Genomic DNA, 17,929 nt, shown 5'->3' on the forward strand with positions numbered 1-17,929 from the left:
GGGGAATTCCCAACTAGGACGGACAATGCTAACTGAACAGAGGCTGTACTCTGAGTATTTCAGTGGGATTTATATATATATATGTGTGTACATTTTGTTGTTTCTATTTCCTCTGTTCATTTGTACATGTTGTGTCCAAATCCTGATCAACCAAACGCAGCAGTGAGCTACTGAACAACAAACAAAAAAATCATCTTTATAAAATCAGAGGGGAAGCGTTCAGAGCAGGGCGATGACTGGAAGGGAAAAAAAGCAAATCTGACTACTAAATATTTAGTTTAACTTTTCTCCTTCAGCACACCGATTGTGAGCCAAACCAAACCTGTAAGAAAAATCTTTTGCTTCCAAGATTTTTTCAGCCTCAAACTGCTCAAACAAACAAATAGAGGGAAAGTGAAATGGAGCGAGAGTTTTCTGGAAACAACACAATGTGGAAAACCTGAGAATGTGAGCCGTTTCTGCAGGAACGCAACAGCAAATAGGATGGAAAAATGAGAGAAAAATGATCTGAAATGAATCCAGTCCAGACCCATCTGGTCCGATCCGGTCTAAACACGCCGCTCAAACGTTAATCTGTACTTCCAGTCAGCACCTGAGCTCTGATGGTTCAGAACGGTCGATTCAAAGCTAAACCAACGTTCTCTGGTCCAGTTCAGCCCGAGCCCAATCAGGATGTCCCAGATTTGCTAAATTGTGTATGTGAAAGGTAAAATTATGAATGCGAGAGGTAAAATTGTTAATGCGAGAGGTAAAATTGTTAATGAGAGAGGTAAAATTGTTAATGTGAGATGTAAAATTGTGAATGTGAGAGGTATTTTTGTGAATGCGAGGTAAAATTGTTAATGTGAGAGGTAAAAATGTGAATATGAGAGGTATTTTTTGTGAATGCGAGGTAAAATTGTTAATGTGAGAGGTAAAATTGTGAATGTGGGAGGTAAAAGTGTGAATGTGAGAGGTAAAATTGTGTATGTGAGAGGTAAAATTGTGAATGTGAGATGTAAAATTGTTAATGTGAGAGGTAGAAATGTGAATGTGAGAGGTATTTTTGTAAATGTGAGAAGTAAAATTGTGTATGTGAGAGGTAAAAGTGAATGTGAGAGGTAAAATTGTTAATGTGAGAGGTAAAATTGTGAATGTGAGAGGTATTTTTTGTGAATGCGAGGTAAAATTTTTCATGTGAGAGGTAAAACTGTGTATGTGAAAGGTAAAATTGTGAATGTGAGATGTAAAATTGTTAATGTGAGAGGTAGAAATGTGAATGTGAGAGGTATTTTTGTAAATGTGAGAAGTAAAATTGTGTATGTGAGAGGTAAAATTGTGAATGTGAGAGGTAAAATTGTGAATGTGAGAGGACAAATTGTTAATGTGAGAGGTAGAAATGTGAATGTGAGAGGTATTTTTGTAAATGTGAGAAGTAAAATTGTATATGTGAGAGGTATAAGTGTGAATGTGAGAGGTATTTCTTGTGAATGCGAGGTAAAATTGTGAATGTGAGAGGTAAAATTGTGAATGTGAGAGGACAAATTGTTAATGTGAGAGGTATTTTTTGTGAATGCGAGGTAAAATTGTTAATGTGAGAGGTAAAAATGTGAATATGAGAGGACAAATTGTTAATGTGAGAGGTAAAAGTGTGAATGTGAGAGGTAAAATTATGAATGTGAGAGGTAAAATTGTGAATATGAGATGTAAAACTGTGTATGTAAGAGGACAAATTGTGAATGTGAGAGGTAAAATTGTGAATGTGAGAGGTAAAATTATGAACGTGAGAGGTAAAATTGTGAATGCGAGAGGTAAAATTATTAATGTGAGTGGTAGAAGTGTGAATGTGAGAGGTATTTTTGTAAATGTGAGAAGTAAAATTCTGTATGTGAGAGGTAAAAGTGAATGTGAGAGGACAAACTGTTAATGTGAGAGGTAAAATTGTGAATGTGAGATGTAAAATTGTGAATGTGAGAGGTATTTTTTGTGAATGCGAGGTAAAATTGTTAATGTGAGAGGTAAAAATGTGAATGGGGGAGGTAAAAATTTTAATGTGAGAGGTAAAAATGTGAATGTGGGAGGTAAAATTGTTAATGTGGGAGGTAAAACTGTGAATGTGAGGTCACTTTACCTATTCAACAGTGCACTATACTGTCTGTGTACTATATGCACGATCAGCTGTACGTTACATGGAATTGTGTGTACATTTGTTGCCCAGAATGCACAACTTGCTTCTACACAAAGCCCAAATTATGGTGTTACACATCATCATTCAGCGAGAGACCCAAACAGTAATCTCCACAAATGCTACTCTGTACCATTGACACAGATATCCTCCACTTGAACGGCTGCCAAGCTGACACAGCACTGTATAACAAAGTGTATAATCATTAGGCCATAATCATACAGCGGCTACAAGCCAAATATCCCAATATCAGGGCAGGGCTGTTAACACTCCCTCACTCATTGAACATTTGCCATGGCTGAATTTTTTCACTGTGGGAAACTACAGGCTCCGATCCAGAAGACTGTCCTCAATGTCTTATTTAATCTGTTATATGGTTTTTTATCTGTAATTTCTGGATATATTATGCTATATGTATCAGCAAACTATAATTGGGCCATTTTAAGCATTTTAGGCATTTAAAATTTCCCTTTTAATGACATCAAAATACTTCGTTGAAATCATGAAGAAAAGGTCAAAATGAGAAAAAGAAAGTCGAAATGAGAAAAAAAGTCAAAACAACGAGAAAATCGTCAAAATAATGAGAAAGAAGTTGAAGTCACATGAAAACAGTCAAAATGAGAAAAAAATGTTGAAATCATTAAAAAAAAGTCAAAATGAGAAAAAAAAGTTGAAATCACGAAAAAAGTCGAAATAAGGAGAAAATAGTCAAAATAATGAGAAAAAAAGTTGAAGTCACAAGAAAAAATTCAAAATGACAAAAAAGTCGAAATCATGACAAAATAGTCAAAATAATGAGAAAGTTGAAGTCACAAGAAATTGTCAAAATGAAAAGAAAAAAGTTGAAGTCACGAAAAAAAAGTCAAAATGACAAAAAAGTCGAAATTATAATGCATGTGTATAATGCACACACTTGTACAAATGAAGAGCAAATAGGTAAGTTTAGGTTTTCAGTATCTGCTATTTTTGCAGGAAATACATAAAAACCTCAGTAAACAATAGGCCGCTGCAGAAAGAGGGTGCGTGAGCAGCAACATGTCCTGCAGACGGAGCAGCTTGGAGGACAGAGTGAGCTGCAGAGTGAGAGGTGCTGGCAACTTCTAGCTTCTACTGTTACTTTGCAGGAAAAGTACAAAGAACAGTAAAAGTTCAGTTTCTAACTTGTAAAATTCTCTGCAAAGATGATGAGCATGGTAAACATCATACCTGGGACATTTTTTAGCAGAGTAACATTGTTATTTTAACCATTTCGCTCCAAACGATACTGTGTCTAAGTCAGGGGTCTCAAACTCAAATTACCTGCTGGAGGCAGTATCAAAATTACCAAAAAAAGACACAAAATGACAGGAAAAAAATAAATTACTTAATAAAATAAACAAAATGACCAAAAAAAGACACAAAATTACTAAAAAAAAAGACACAAAATAACAGAAAAAAGACACAGAATTACTTTAAAAAGACACAAAATGACAGAAAAAACACTAAATTACTTTAAAAAGACACAAAATGACAGAAAAAAACAATATTTAAAAAAATAAACAAAATGACCAAAAAGACACCGAATTACCAAAAAAGACACAAAATTATTTTTTTAGACACAAAATGACCCAAAAAGGACACAAAATGACAAAAAGAAGACACAAAATTGCTAAAAAAAAAGACACAAAATTGTTAAAAAAAAAGACACACAATTGTTAAAAAGTCACAAAATTATTTTAAAAAGGCACAAAATTACCAAAATTAACACAGAATGACCAAAAAAGACAAAAAAAGATTAAAAAAGACACAATTAAAAAAAACGACACAAAATTACAAAAAAAGTAATTAAAGGGACCTTCCACACACAACATGGTAAAGTGCCATTCATATAAAACTCACATTAAACTTTCATATCAAGGTGGGGGCCACAAAAAAACACACGTGTTGTGTGTGGAAGGTCCCTTTAATAACTTTTTTCAGTAATTTTGTGTCTTTTTTGTCATTTTGTGTCTTTTTTTTAGTAATTTTGTGTTTTTTGGGTCATTTTGTGTCTTTTTTTAATAATTGTGTCTCTTTTTTGGTAATTCTGTGTATTTTTTGGTCATTTTGTGTCTTTATAAAGGATTTTAGTTTTTTTTTCTGTCATTTTGTGTCTTTTTTCCTGTCATTTTGTGTCTTTTTTTGGTCATTTTGATACTGCCTCCAGTGGCCCCCAGGTAATTTGAGTTTGAGACCCCTGCAGTAACACATCATGATGCATTAAAAATAAGTAACGTCTTTCTGTCTTTAACTCGCCTCAAAAAACAAATCCAGATCACAACAGTGGTGCTGATGGTGACAGTACCGCTTCTGTCCACAGGGGTCGCCAGAATCAACGCAAAAATAAAGTTTCTTGTCGTCGCTTTAATATGAATTATCATCCAGGAGTTGAGCAGGAGAAGTCTTATATTAATACACCGCTGCTGATTCTAATGTTGATGTTGAACTGCTTTCATTGTGATTGTTTCCAACATGAACATCATGTTCTCAGTGTCAGAGGGGAGGAAGAGTGTGTGGGAGGGGGTATTCCAACAGAGGACATGATGTAACATGGACTACTATACAGGTAGTGAAGCAATGAGTCACTGTGCTGAGGGAGGTAACACCATCACTTCCTAACAACTCAACGTTTCTGTGTGTGTGTGTGTGTGTGTGTGTGTGTGTGTGTGTGTGTGTGTGTGTGTGTGTGTGTGTGTGTGTGTGTGTGTGTTTTGTGTGGCTTAATTTATGTATGAAGTGCTCAGAGGATCATTCATTTTCACAACAACCACTGCAATAGTGTCCAGCTCAACAATTCAGTTACACTGTTCAAAACTGAAAATTAAATTACATACAAACTAGATGCATAATGTGTGTCTATCCATCTGTCTGTCTGTCTGTATATATATATATATATATAAATATACCACAAAATTACCAAAAAAACCCCACAAAATTACCACAAATAAACACAAAATGAGACGACAGAATAACCCCAAAAAACCCCACAAAATGACCAAAAAAGACACAAAATGACTTACAAAGACATGAAAAGACATGAAAAAGATTCAAAAATGGACAAAATAGTCATGTAAGACTCCATAGAGTTAAAAGAATACAAAACTGACTTGAATTGGCCCTCTTCCTGCTAGACAGTTATATAACACGTCTATTTATGAAATGCATTGCAAGACATGAATCTCAACATATGCATTTACGTCGGTGGCTTAACCTTGTTTTGCACCATCGTCACATTACAGTAACACAGGGGTCTCAAATATCTATCTATCTATCTATCTATCTATCTATCTATCTATCTATCTATCCTCTCTCTAAATGCAGGCTTATTTATTATTAATACTTTGTTCTTTTGGCTCTCGTTAAGAGGCTCTGCTCTGCAAGCGCTGCTCTTCTGACATCCGATCCCCCTGTTTGTGTGTGTGTGTGTATGTGTGTGTGTGTGTGTGTGTGTGTGTTCTGCATGTAGAAAATATGTGCCTCAGATCTATACTTAGTCTTGTCTCCTCTGGATCTGTGAATGCAGCACAATACTTCCTCTGTGATTAGACAACTAAGTGCATTGTGATGCACATCATAAACACAGAGTAAGTACTGTGGAAACATGTTAATGTTGTAATCAATCATGATTACATGAGAAGGCTTGCGGGAGCTAAAAGGTTGTCTCCAATAACAGCATTTTACATGACATAGAGCAGCTATAACACTTCCTAAATATGCCATTATGTAAATATTAGCATATTAAGATAAGAAAAAATCATGTAAACTGTCTAGATTTTGGGCTGTTATGAACAATGTTACAGGTGTGTTAGAAAATAAGGAAAAAAGTAAAAATCATGGGTCTCAAACTCGCGGCCCGCGGGCCAATTGCGGCCCTCGTGACGATATATTGTGGCCCTCACAATTTACAAGTAATTTTGTGTCTTTTTTTGGTCATTTTGTGTCTTTTTTAGTAATTTTGTGTCTTTTTTAAAAGTAATTTAGTGTTTTTTCAGTCATTTTGTGTCTTTTTGGTCACTTTGTGTCTTTTTCATTTCATTATCATTATCATGTAACCTTTAACCCTTAAAACAAAGTCTGAAATCTCAAAAAAGCCATTAAAGAAGTGAGGACCGGCCGAAATGTCCTCACTTTGCAAAAATGTCCTCACTCTGTTGGTTAAAAACGTGTCCTGGTCCTCACTATGTAGGAAGTACAAGAACACACACACAAACACACACACACAAGATAGAGAAGAAAAGAAGCGGGAAAAGGTGCTGCCTGTGTGTGTAAAGAAAAGGAGGTCAGTGCCTGAAGGGGTGGGCTGATGATGGTGCTCAAAGTAAAGGCACTGAGAATATAGAGCACACACACACACACACACACACACACACACTAGATCACATATTGTGACATTGAAGTGACAAGTGATGGGGCAAACTAATGCACCTTCATCTCCCCTTAAACCAGGGGTCTCAAATTACCTGGGGGCCGCTGGAGGCAGTATCAAAAATGACCAAAAAAAGACACAAAATCATTTAAAAAAGACAAAATTATTTTAAAAAGTCACGAAATGACAGAAAAAAATTAAATTACTTTAAAAAAGACACAAAATTACCAAAAAAGACACAGAATTATTTAAAAAATACACAAAATGATCAAAAAAGACACAAAATTATTTAAAAAAGACAAAATGATTTTAAAAAATACACAAAATGACAAAAAAAAATACGCAGAACTACCAAAAAAGAAACAAAATTATCAAAAAAGACACAAAACTACAAAAAAAGACACAAAATTATTTTTAAAAATACACTAAATTACCCAAAAAAAGACACAGAATGGGACCTTCAACATACAACACGGTAAAGTGTCATTCATATAAAACTCACATTAAACTTTCATATCAAGGTGGGGGCCACAAAATATCGTCACGAGGGCCGCAATTGGCCCGCGGGCCACGAGTTTGAGCGATGCCAGTCGTACGGAGGGATCATCACAACCACCAACCACTGTCTATTTATAGTTCACAGAGCTCTCTCTCTCTCTCTCCATACTGAATGCCAAATGCATTAAAAGGTCAGAAAAAACAGTAGCAGCAGTTGGTAGTTTCAAACTCAGGAGGAAATATATTACCTGTTCTATCCTTAAACTTTATATATCCTGTTGTGTCACACTTCATGCAGCATAAATGCAGAATTTCCCAACAGAAGATGTTGACAAGGCAGTGTATATTGGTGGATGTGATTTAAAATGAGTGAGGAGGTTTGAGTTTAGCGTCCCGTTCAAGGATGTTTTCAGCAGACAGGTGACCCGAGGACCGTCTGAAAGGTTCGTCTCCAACCAGCTGCTGCCTGCAGCCACACGTGCTCCTTACGAGACAGTCAGGTGCTCGTTAGGCCGTTTTATTAAGACTCATCGGGTCATTTGTGGAGTGCTTTATTTAAACTCTGGAGTATTGAGTTCAGTTCTTTTGGTGGGAAAAAAAACTCACTTGGAGCACAGCTGCTCTGTGGATCAGCAGTTCAGCGTGGCAGGGGAAGCACTCGCTAATTTTATTCCAAACTGAGTCCAGATTTTTGTAAAAACAAAACACACAATCCATCTGGAAATCATAAAAGTAAATCCATCACAGTTGCATTTAAGGACAAAATCCCCCTTTAAAAACCACAGTTGAGCTGGTTTTTCTGCACACTGGTTTATAAAACGTGTACAGGAATTTGTTTTATGATGTACTGTCGGGACGTGACCTTAGCTCAGGGTCCTTGAATGCACCATCCCTGTGTTTCAGACAGACAGTGAATGGCTGCTGGTTCAGTGTGCCAGACGGGCCGCAGCGTCTGAGCTGCAGGCTGAGAACACAGACGAACCACGGCACCTTAATCTGGATTAGCTGCTAAATTAGAAGCCTGGTTGCTTGCTTGTGTAATCCCGTTGACAAAATTCCGGCAGCCCCCGTTGCCATTTGACGGCGGCCAATAATGAGCCAAAGTTCGGCTAGATTTTAGCGAAGGTTAACCCTCTGGAGTCCATCTATTCATTGTAAATACACGTTTTATTTACAGTAATAACTTTATTTATATATGATATGTAGACAAGCTGAGAAAGCCAGTTGAAAGTTCAATCATAGGAGCTTTCACAGTGTGACATTTATGTTTCTAGACCTTTGGCGACCCCCCCATTGTCCATTGCTTCTATGAAGCCGAACTCAATGTGACTTTCATGGTACCCTCTCTTTCTCTTTGAGATTTTCAGCATTTTCGTCTCCTTGACGCTTCGCCATTTTTCCATTAGCTCTGTGTTTCTGTTGTTAGGTGATGTTACCGTTGGGTGAGGTTACCGCTAGGTGAGGTTACTGCTAGGTGAGGTTACCGCTAGGTGAGGTTTCCGCTAGGTGAGGTTACTTGTGTATACTTCAGGAGGGATGTTACACTAGGTTACCGCTAGGTGAGGTTACCGCCAGGTAAGGTTACCGCTAAGTGAGGTTTCCGCTAGGTGAGGTTTCCACTAGGTGAGGTTACTTGTGTATATTTCAGGAGGGATGTTACACTAGGTTACCGCTAGGTGAGCTTACCACTAGGTGAGGTTACCGTTAGGTGAGGTTACCGCTAGGTGAGGATACCGCTAGGTGAGGTTACCATTATATGAGGTTACCGCTAGGTGAGGTTACCGTTAGGTGAGGTTACCGCTAGGTGAGGTTACCACTAGGTGAGGTTACCGCTAGGTGAGGATACCGCTAGGTGAGGTTACCGTCAAGTGAGGTTACAGTTAGGTGAGGTTACCGTTAGGTGAGGTTACCGTTAGGTGAGGATACCGCTAAGTGAGGTTACCGCTAGGTGAGGTTACCGTTAGGTGAGGTTACCGCTAGGTGAGGTTACCGCTAGGTGAGGATACCGCTAGGTGAGGATACCGTTAGGTGAGGTTACCGCTAGGTGAGGTTACCGCTAGGTGAGGTTACCGCTAGGTGAGGTTACCGTTAGGTGAGGTTACCGCTAGGTGAGGTTACCGCTAGGTGAGGATACCGCTAGGTGAGGTTACCGCTAGGTGAGGTCACCGCTAGGTGAGGTTAGCGCTAGGTGAGGTTACCACTAGGTGAGGTTACCTGTGTTTACTGCAGGAGGGATGTTACACATGTCCTTATTCTCGCGATATAGCCTTTATTTTTAAACTTTTTTATAGTGATTTTTCTATTAAAATAAATGAATGAACGTTTAATGTAGCCCTTATTTAGTTGTTTTTGTCCCACTAATGAATTAAATGCTGACTCATCTATATTTAACACATTAGATTTATTACATCCCTTAAAATCAAGAGGGCTTCGCCACCCCCCGTGGATCTTTGGCGCCCCCCCTGTTGGGAATCACTGCTGTAGACCATTTATAAAATGTGAATTTTCTGTCTACAATGAAAACTATTACTATTTTTAATTTAAGTGCAAAAAGACTGTTTTGTAGTTTTATTATGTATTGTTATTTCTGCTGTTTTTGTGTGTATAAATGGTAAAAAGCAAAACGATACATTTCCATAGACATGTGTGTTTTGTTTGTATTTTGGGTTCCTGGCAGCTTTATACTTTGTTAATTAAAATAAAATGAAAAATCTGACTGATAGCTAAACATAGACAGAAATTAATGCAGAGGAAGTTGACAAATTTGAACCAAAATCTCCTGGACTTGAGAGGTTTAAACCAGAATGGCATTCATCAAAGAGCGCCTTCGACCTCTGACCTCAAGACATCTTAACACATTTAAAAACAACCTCAGTTGACCAAAGTGCTGTACAGTTATTAAAATACAGCAAAATTCATACACAAATATAGTTATAAAAACAATAAAATGCTAAAAAAAAAACAAAAAAAAAACGACAACAGTAAAACAATAAAATAATAATAAAAACTCAATCCAAAAACAGAAAGAGATTTAAAAAAATCAAATAAAAGGGTTAAAAGGTAAAAAAGCCAAGGATATTAGTACGTTTACTGCAGTAAAGGGGTCTGAATACTTCTTCCACCACTGAGTATGACAGTACAACAGTATTGCACCATAAGAAAACAGTGCAGCAGATAGTTGTGTGTACTGTTTGTTCAGTGCACCTGCAAACATGAGTGTGTAAGATAACACGTGAGAAATATCCTCGGCCTACTACTAGGATATTACTACTACAACCTGACTATGATTCATGATATTGTTATTATTATATAACTATTATTAACTAAAATACACTTGTCATCCCACCATTATTACCCTGCTGCCTGCAGTTTGAACTCAGTGACACTTCACTCGCATATATTATTACAGCAGTGTGGATCAAACCCAAGTAGGGAGATCAGTCAGTCTGTGTGTGTGTGTGTGTTCTTGTACTTCCTACATAGTGAGGACCAGGACAGGTTTTTAACCAACAGAGTGAGGACATTTTTGCAAAGTGAGGACATTTCGACCTGGGGGCCGCTGGAGGCAGTATCAAAATGACCAAAAAAAGACACAAAATGCCAGAAAAAAAAATTACTTAAAAAAGACACAAAATGACTAAAAAAAGACACAAAATTATAAGAAATACACAAAATTACCCAAAAAAGTAATTAAAGGGACCTTCCACACACAACACGATAAAGTGCCATTCATTTAAAACTCACATTAAACTTTCATATCAAGGTGGGGGCCACAATTGGCCCGTGCGCCGCGAGTTTGAGACCCATTGGTTAGGGTACGGTGCTAGGGAACAAGGATATTATAGTTAAGGAAAAGCGAAACAAAGTAACGAAAACTAGAATTGAAAAAACATTTTTGTAAACTGAAATAAAAATAAAAGTGAGAGTTTAAGTGGTTATAAAACTAACAAAATTATAGTGAAAATGTCCTTCGTTTTCGTCTTTGTCAACTTTTTTCATACATAATGAAGATGGATAAGACAAAGAAAATAAAGGCAAAATTTACTGTGATCTCTTTTAATCTCCCACCCAACAAATACCCCACTACAAAAAACTACAGCTAATAAAAACTAAACTAAAACTAGCATCTCACTCTAAAAACGAATTAAAATAACTGAATTTGAAAACAAAAATTCACAACAAAAATAAAATTAAAACTAATGAAAAATGTAAAACTATTATAACCTTGCAAGGGAATTCACTGTTCCAATGAGGGTCCCCACAAAGATAGAAGTACAAAAACGTGTGTGTGTGTGTGTGTGTGTGTGTGTGTGTGTGTGTGTGTGTGTGTGTGTTATATAATGCTGCTAGAGTACACTATGGTCAGTTTATCCAAATTGACAGGTTAAAAGGTCAAAAAATCTTATTGACCTTCACTTCAGCAGAAAACGCAACATAAAATAAAAATCACACATGAATTCTCTGCTGCAGCTTGCAAAATTCGGCTTACAAATAATATAACATAACACATGTTTGAATAATTTCAACTTTTTAAAAATCGATTAAGGCAGTCAAGTGGGCACATTTTTTCCAAAAATGCACAATAATAAGTCATATTTGGTGTATCAGATGTATGCCGAACTAAAGAGCGTCTTAAATTAAACATGTTTAGTTTGTCTGAAGCGTTGTTTTATATTGTACAAGCTTTGAAAAAAGACCATAATCCAAAAAACACTGATTTCTTAAGCGTAGTTTGGAGATAAGCGGTGCGTAATGGGAATTCCACGCTGCGCTTTTCCCTCTTGTGAAAGCTTTGACTCATTTATACCTCTCCATTCATTAGAGAGGTGTTAACCACACCAACAGCTACTTTATCAACATGTTTAAAGGTGCTTAAATAAGGAACAAACACGCGGACGCATGCACTGACTCACGCAGAGGCTCCAGATGGAGATAAACTGTAGAAAACATAACTTATAATCACAATCAATCAATAACACCTGACGTCAACACACCGTAAAGAGTTCAAGATGCACTTTGAGACACTCACCCTCTATGGCAGATCCGTCCAGCACGGTGCTAAAGTAGAAAAATAGATTTGAAAAGAAATGGCTTTTGAGGTTGTTGTTGTTGTTGTTGTTGTTGTTGTCAGGGCAGAAAGCTCACTGCGCTACTGCTGATTTCTATGTCTGTGATTTCTTTATTTCCTTTAGAAAAAATAAAACTGATGGACCGCGTACAGGTCCAGGATCAGTCCAACAACGCCTCCAATGTCACAGATCCAATGCGAAGTCATGTAAGAACAGCCAGTCTGGTGCTACGTTTAAGGACCATGAGACGGGTAGTAAATAAGAACAGCCTAGTCTGTCTGTCCCTTGGTGGTCAATATAGCTCAGAAAGCTGAGTTCACTCTAGTGTTTAGGTGCTGAATGTGACAGTGGTGGAAAAAGTATTCAGATGTCTTTATTAATTAAAATTACTAATATCACACTGCAGAATTACTCCACTGCAAGTAAAAGTCCTGCAGTCAAAACTTACTGAAGTAAAAGTACAAAAGTATCAGCATCAAAATGTACTTAAAGCATGGTAAGCATTGGTAATTTTGTGTGTTTTTTAAATAATTTTGTGTGTTTTTTTAAATAATTTTGTGCGTTTTTTTTAAATAATTTTACCGAAATATATTTAATAGTTCACAAATATAAACTGTTTTAATTGCTTTCTTATTGTTGGATAATTTAATAGAAGCGATATACTGTCTGATTGTGAAAGGCAACAAAAGATGGTTTTCTTCGAACAAATTTACATTTATGAATATATGAATATGTAATACTACCGATACCGATAACGTGCCGATAATATCGTGCATCCCTAATGAGAGCACCTGAGTTGCTTATTTCCCTGTCCGTATTGGGGATGTTTGACACGAGTTTTCAGATATCCGTTTTTTCCCACAGTACCTGAAGGCAGCAGCAGGCAGCGTGTGACAGACATGTCGTGCGGTGACTCAGAGGTGAGTCAGAGCGTCGTGTCCCGCCCACACCGCGCTGGCGGCCAATAGCGCTCGTACGGAAGCAGGTACAGTCACGCAGCCCACCAGAGTCCACCACAGTCCCTCATAGTCCCTTACAGTCCACCACAGTCCCTCATAGTCCACCACAGTCCCTTACAGTCCACCAGAGTCCCTTACAGTCCACCACAGTCCCTCATAGTCCCTTACAGTCCACCACAGTCCCTCATAGTCCCTTACAGTCCACCACAGTCCCTCATAGTCCCTTACAGTCCACCACAGACCCTCTGTGAGTTCATCCCAAGCATAGATTGGAAGAAAAAAAAAAGTCTGGGGATTCACAAAGCATTCTTAAGGAAAAAAAATTCTCCTTAAGTGCTACTTTTTTTCTTAACTTTGCTCTTAAGACAAACTTGAAGAAGATTTAGTATTCATTAATAAATTCTTATCTTTTCTTTAGTTTTTTCTTAACTTTCTTCTTTAGTTTTTTTCCTAAGATAGAACTGAGGATAGACTGAATTGTATTTTTTTAATAATTGTGTGTCTTTTTAGTCATTTTGTGTGTTTTTTAAATAATTTTTTGTCTTTTGTTTTTGGTAATTCTGTGTATTTTTGGTAATTTTGTGTCTTTTTGGCAATTCTGTGAATTTTCGGTCATTTTGTGTCTTTTTTAAATAATTTTGTGTCTTTTTGGTAATTCTGTAAATGTTTTGGTCATTTTGTGTCTTTTTTAAAATAATGTTGTGTCTTTTTAAAGTAATTTAATGTCTTGTTTTGGTCATTTTGTGTCTTTTTTAAGTGTTTTAGTTTTTTTAGTAATTTTGTGTCTTTTTTTTTAGCAATTTTGTGTCTTATTTTGGTCATTTTGATACTGCCTCCAGCGGCCCCCTGGTAATTTTAGTTTAAGACCCCTGCCATAGACTGTATATGGTGGTATGCATGTTGAAAGTCTGAAAGTGATGAGTAACCCTTAATTTGCACTGACCTCTACTGGCAATAACAGAGAACTGCAGTTCATATACTGAAACAGCTCCTGTCTCTCTTTAGTTATATTTGACTCTGAGGGATATAAATCATCAAATTAGTGCTCATGAGTCATCCCTGTGAGCACTGATCCAATAGAAATCAGACATCAAATCAAATCTAAATCAAATCAAAGTTACTTTATTTATCCCTGAGGGTAAATTCAGTTAGTCTGGTAGAATCTCTGTTAGAATGAGACAGCCTGATGGCTGTAGGAGAGAAGGATCTTTTGAATCTGACAGTCAATACGGATTTAGAGCAAACAGCTCAACATCACTGGCATTAACAGAATCAGTTGAGGAGATCACAAACACTATAGATCACAAATTGCATTCAGTTGGAGTATTCATAGATCTCAAAAAAGCTTTTGATACAATAACCATAACATATTAATCAATAAACTTGAGCGGTACGGGATCAGGGGGTTAGTATTGCACTGGATGAGACGTTATTTAAGTAACAGAAAACAATTTGTGAAGTTGGGGGGACATTCATCTTCATGCTTGGACATTGCTTGTGGCGTCCCACAGGGGTCAGTATTGGGTCCAAAACTATTCATACTTTACATAAATGACATATGCAGAGTTTCAAAACCTTAAAATTAGTATTATTTGCAGATGACACTAGTATTTTTTGTTCTGGGGGGGATTTAAAGGATCTACTGGGGAGGATCACCATTGAAATGTGCAAACTGAAAATGTGGTTTGACAGAAACAAATTATCATTAAACTTAAGTAAAACCAAATTCATGCTATTCGGCAATTACAATAAGAATACACAAGTACAGTTACAAATAGATGGGGTGGACGTTGAAAGAGTATATGAACACACGTTTCTTGGGGTAACAATTGATGATAAACTGGAAAACTGGAAGTCTCATCTAAAACATGTACAAAGCAAACTGTCAAGAAGCATTTCAGTTCTGAGCAAAGCAAAACATATTCTGGACCACAAATCACTCCACATTCTCTACTGTTCACTGATTTTACCATATCTACAATACTGTGCAGAGGTTTGGGGTAACACTTATAAATGTACAAAACAATCTCTATCAATACTGCAGAAACGAGCCATAAGAATAATTCATAATATGGGTTATAGAGACCACACAAATTCACTATTCTTAAAATCAAAAACTTTAAAATTCACTGACCTGGTTCATTTACAAACAGCACAAATCATGTACAAAGCAATAAACAATCTACTTCCTGGGAATATTCAAAAATTGTTTTTTTTACAGAGTTGGGGGTTATAATCTGAGGGGTGAGTTCAATCTAAAACATCAGCGGGCACGTACAACATTAAAAAGTTTTTGTCCTTCAGTTTGTGGAGTGAGGCTGTGGAACAGACTGGGTGAGGGGCTCAAGCAATGTCCAAGCATGATCCAGTTTAAAAAACGGTACAAACACATGGTTTTCACAAGGTACAGGGAGGAAGAAGGGCTTTAACAACCGGGTGTTTTCATAAACTACAAAATTATTCATGTATTTGTTTATTTAATCTATTTATTTTCAATTTTTTTGTAAATATGTATTATTTTATTATGTATGTTTAGGGGGGGAAAGTGTTAATTGAGTAGTGGAGAAGGGGTTTAGGTTTAAATAAGCACATGCTTCATCCTACTCCTTTTCGGACATGTTGCGTTCACATTACAGCTTTTGTTTTGACTATTGCTATTTTTTTGTTTTGATTATTCTCATCGGATGTATTTGTTTTTGAGTTTACTTTGTTGTGTTACTCGCACATGTTCGAAATAAAACCTGAACTGAACTGAACTGAACTGAACTGACTAAAAAAAGACACAAAATGACTAAAAAAAGACACAAAACGACCAAAAAAAGACACAAAATGACTAAAAGACACAAAATGACAAAATTACCCAAAAAGACAAAATGACCAAAAGAAAACATTAAATAACCAAAAAGACTCAATCACATTAACACATGAACACTTTAACACAGTGGAGACAGAGCTGACTTCCAAAATGATTTGGCGACCCCCAGAAATTATCTCGCGACCCCAATTGGGGCCGGGACCCCAAGATTGAGAACTACTGCTGTAGAGAACTCGTGACATCAGCGAGTACTCTGTCATGCCTTCCTAACAGTATTCTTTGCTGGAGAGGGCTTGCTGAAGTGCCTCTTGGACTGCTGGGTCCATAGTATAGGCCAGATTGTTCTGTTAAGGTTTGAGGTTAGCTGGACCCAAAAAGCAGCCGATGGGAATGATAAATCAACCACAGCAGTTTATCGTCTCCAGACGCAGGGGGGAAGTAAGGGCTGGGAGTGCTCAGAGGCTGGCAAGCCGAGGGGGTTCGAGGCAGGGGAAGAGGGAGGCAGGAAGCGAGGTAGGGGTGGCGGCTCGAGCTGGTGGGTGCTGTGGCGGGGCAGAGTGAAATGTCAAATGTCCGCCATGTTTTTTTTGTTCTCACGGCCGGAATCTTGAAAGTCACATGACTTGGACGTAAACCCATAGGAAAAGAATAGGCAGAAAAAAATTAACAGTGACACATTTCAAGGGCCATTATTGTAACCCCTCTACGTTTTTGTAGTGATGGAGCGTGTGTCGAGAAATCCCGGAAGTCTTTGGTGGAGCGCGTATCGACGCTTGTGTTGTTTAGGGCGAGTGACGTCATTGATGACGTTCAAAGCCCCGGTGGTTCAGGAAATGGTTTGATTATTGCCTCCTCAGTCCCATGCAAACAAGTTTTTTCGAAAGCTGGAGAGGTTGTCTCCAAAAAAAGAAACCGGCTGAGTCCAAGCACAGTGGAGAAATTGTTGTTTTTAAACTGCAATCGATAAAGTCACAAGCACAATTGATGTCCCATCTCTGCCCCGTGCTTTGAAAACACTGTAACACTTTTAACAAACATCTCATATCCTATTGGATTTATTTTATCATTGACTGAAATGATGCTGGTAAAGTAAATAATATTGATTACTATATATTATTAATAATTACTAATACACTGCTATTAGTATTACCCACATATTAATCAAAACAACAGATAAATAAATGAACCACACAAAATCAAATTAAGGTGTTTTTATTTCTGTTTATTTCAAGAAAACCATGGATGTCTAGATATCAGCTCTTAAATTGAACTCTTATGGGCTATTTTTGTTGTTATCATTATATTTGTCCAAAATGAACAATAACTTGAAGAAAACAAGGGTTGTCTAATATTTTTTCCATGACTGTATAATATGTTGTAGTAGGTTTGATCAATGCAGTGCAAGTTTTGTTCTCTGATGAATATTAAGAAATAAAGAACTGAAATAGTTGGATCAAACAAAATACATATTTGGGTGTGATTAAACATAAAGAAAACATAGGTATCACAAACCTTTAATCATTTGTTAGTATTTTGTACTTTGGTGTAATCACCCTTTCAGCTGTTTAGTGTTGGGGTGTACTAAACTTTTAAATTGTTAGAATTGATGGTGTAAATGAACCTTTAAACTGTTAGAATTGATGATGTAAATAAACCTTTAAACTGTTAGAATTGATGGTGTAAATAAACCTTTAACTGTTAGAATTGATGGTGTAAATAAACCTTTAAACTGTTAGAATTGATGGTGTAAAATAACATTTTTACTGTTAGAATTGATGGTGTGAACCTTCCAAACTTGTTAGAAGGGAGACTCATAGCTTCATCAGAATCAGACTGATTTATGGAGGGAAATTCTTTAGTTAGAAGCTTCATGCTTCGTCAATAATTAAATCTTAGCATTTTTATTCAGGTTTAGTAAAATTTAAAATTTGTAAATTGTAATACAAGTGTAGAAAGTGGTGTTTGGATGAGATTCTAATTTATTTGCAGTTCCGCGTCCATCCATTAGGGGCGCTGTTGAGCAATACAAGGGGTCTCGAA

General features: G+C 36.9%; 1 protein-coding gene across 1 annotated transcript in view; it reads right to left on the minus strand.

The window, feature by feature from the left end:
• sertad2b (SERTA domain containing 2b) overlaps positions 1-12,211 on the minus strand; it is a 57,213-nt gene extending 45,002 nt beyond the window's left edge. Inside the window, exon 1 of the mRNA XM_059359757.1 lies at positions 12,076-12,211. The gene's annotated coding sequence lies outside the window, so the exon portion shown is untranslated. The remainder of the gene's footprint in view (positions 1-12,075) is intronic.
• Between the last annotated feature and the right edge of the window lie 5,718 nt (positions 12,212-17,929).

Source organism: Centropristis striata, chromosome 20, assembly GCF_030273125.1.
Source record: "Centropristis striata isolate RG_2023a ecotype Rhode Island chromosome 20, C.striata_1.0, whole genome shotgun sequence".
NCBI lineage: Eukaryota > Metazoa > Chordata > Actinopteri > Perciformes > Serranidae > Centropristis > Centropristis striata.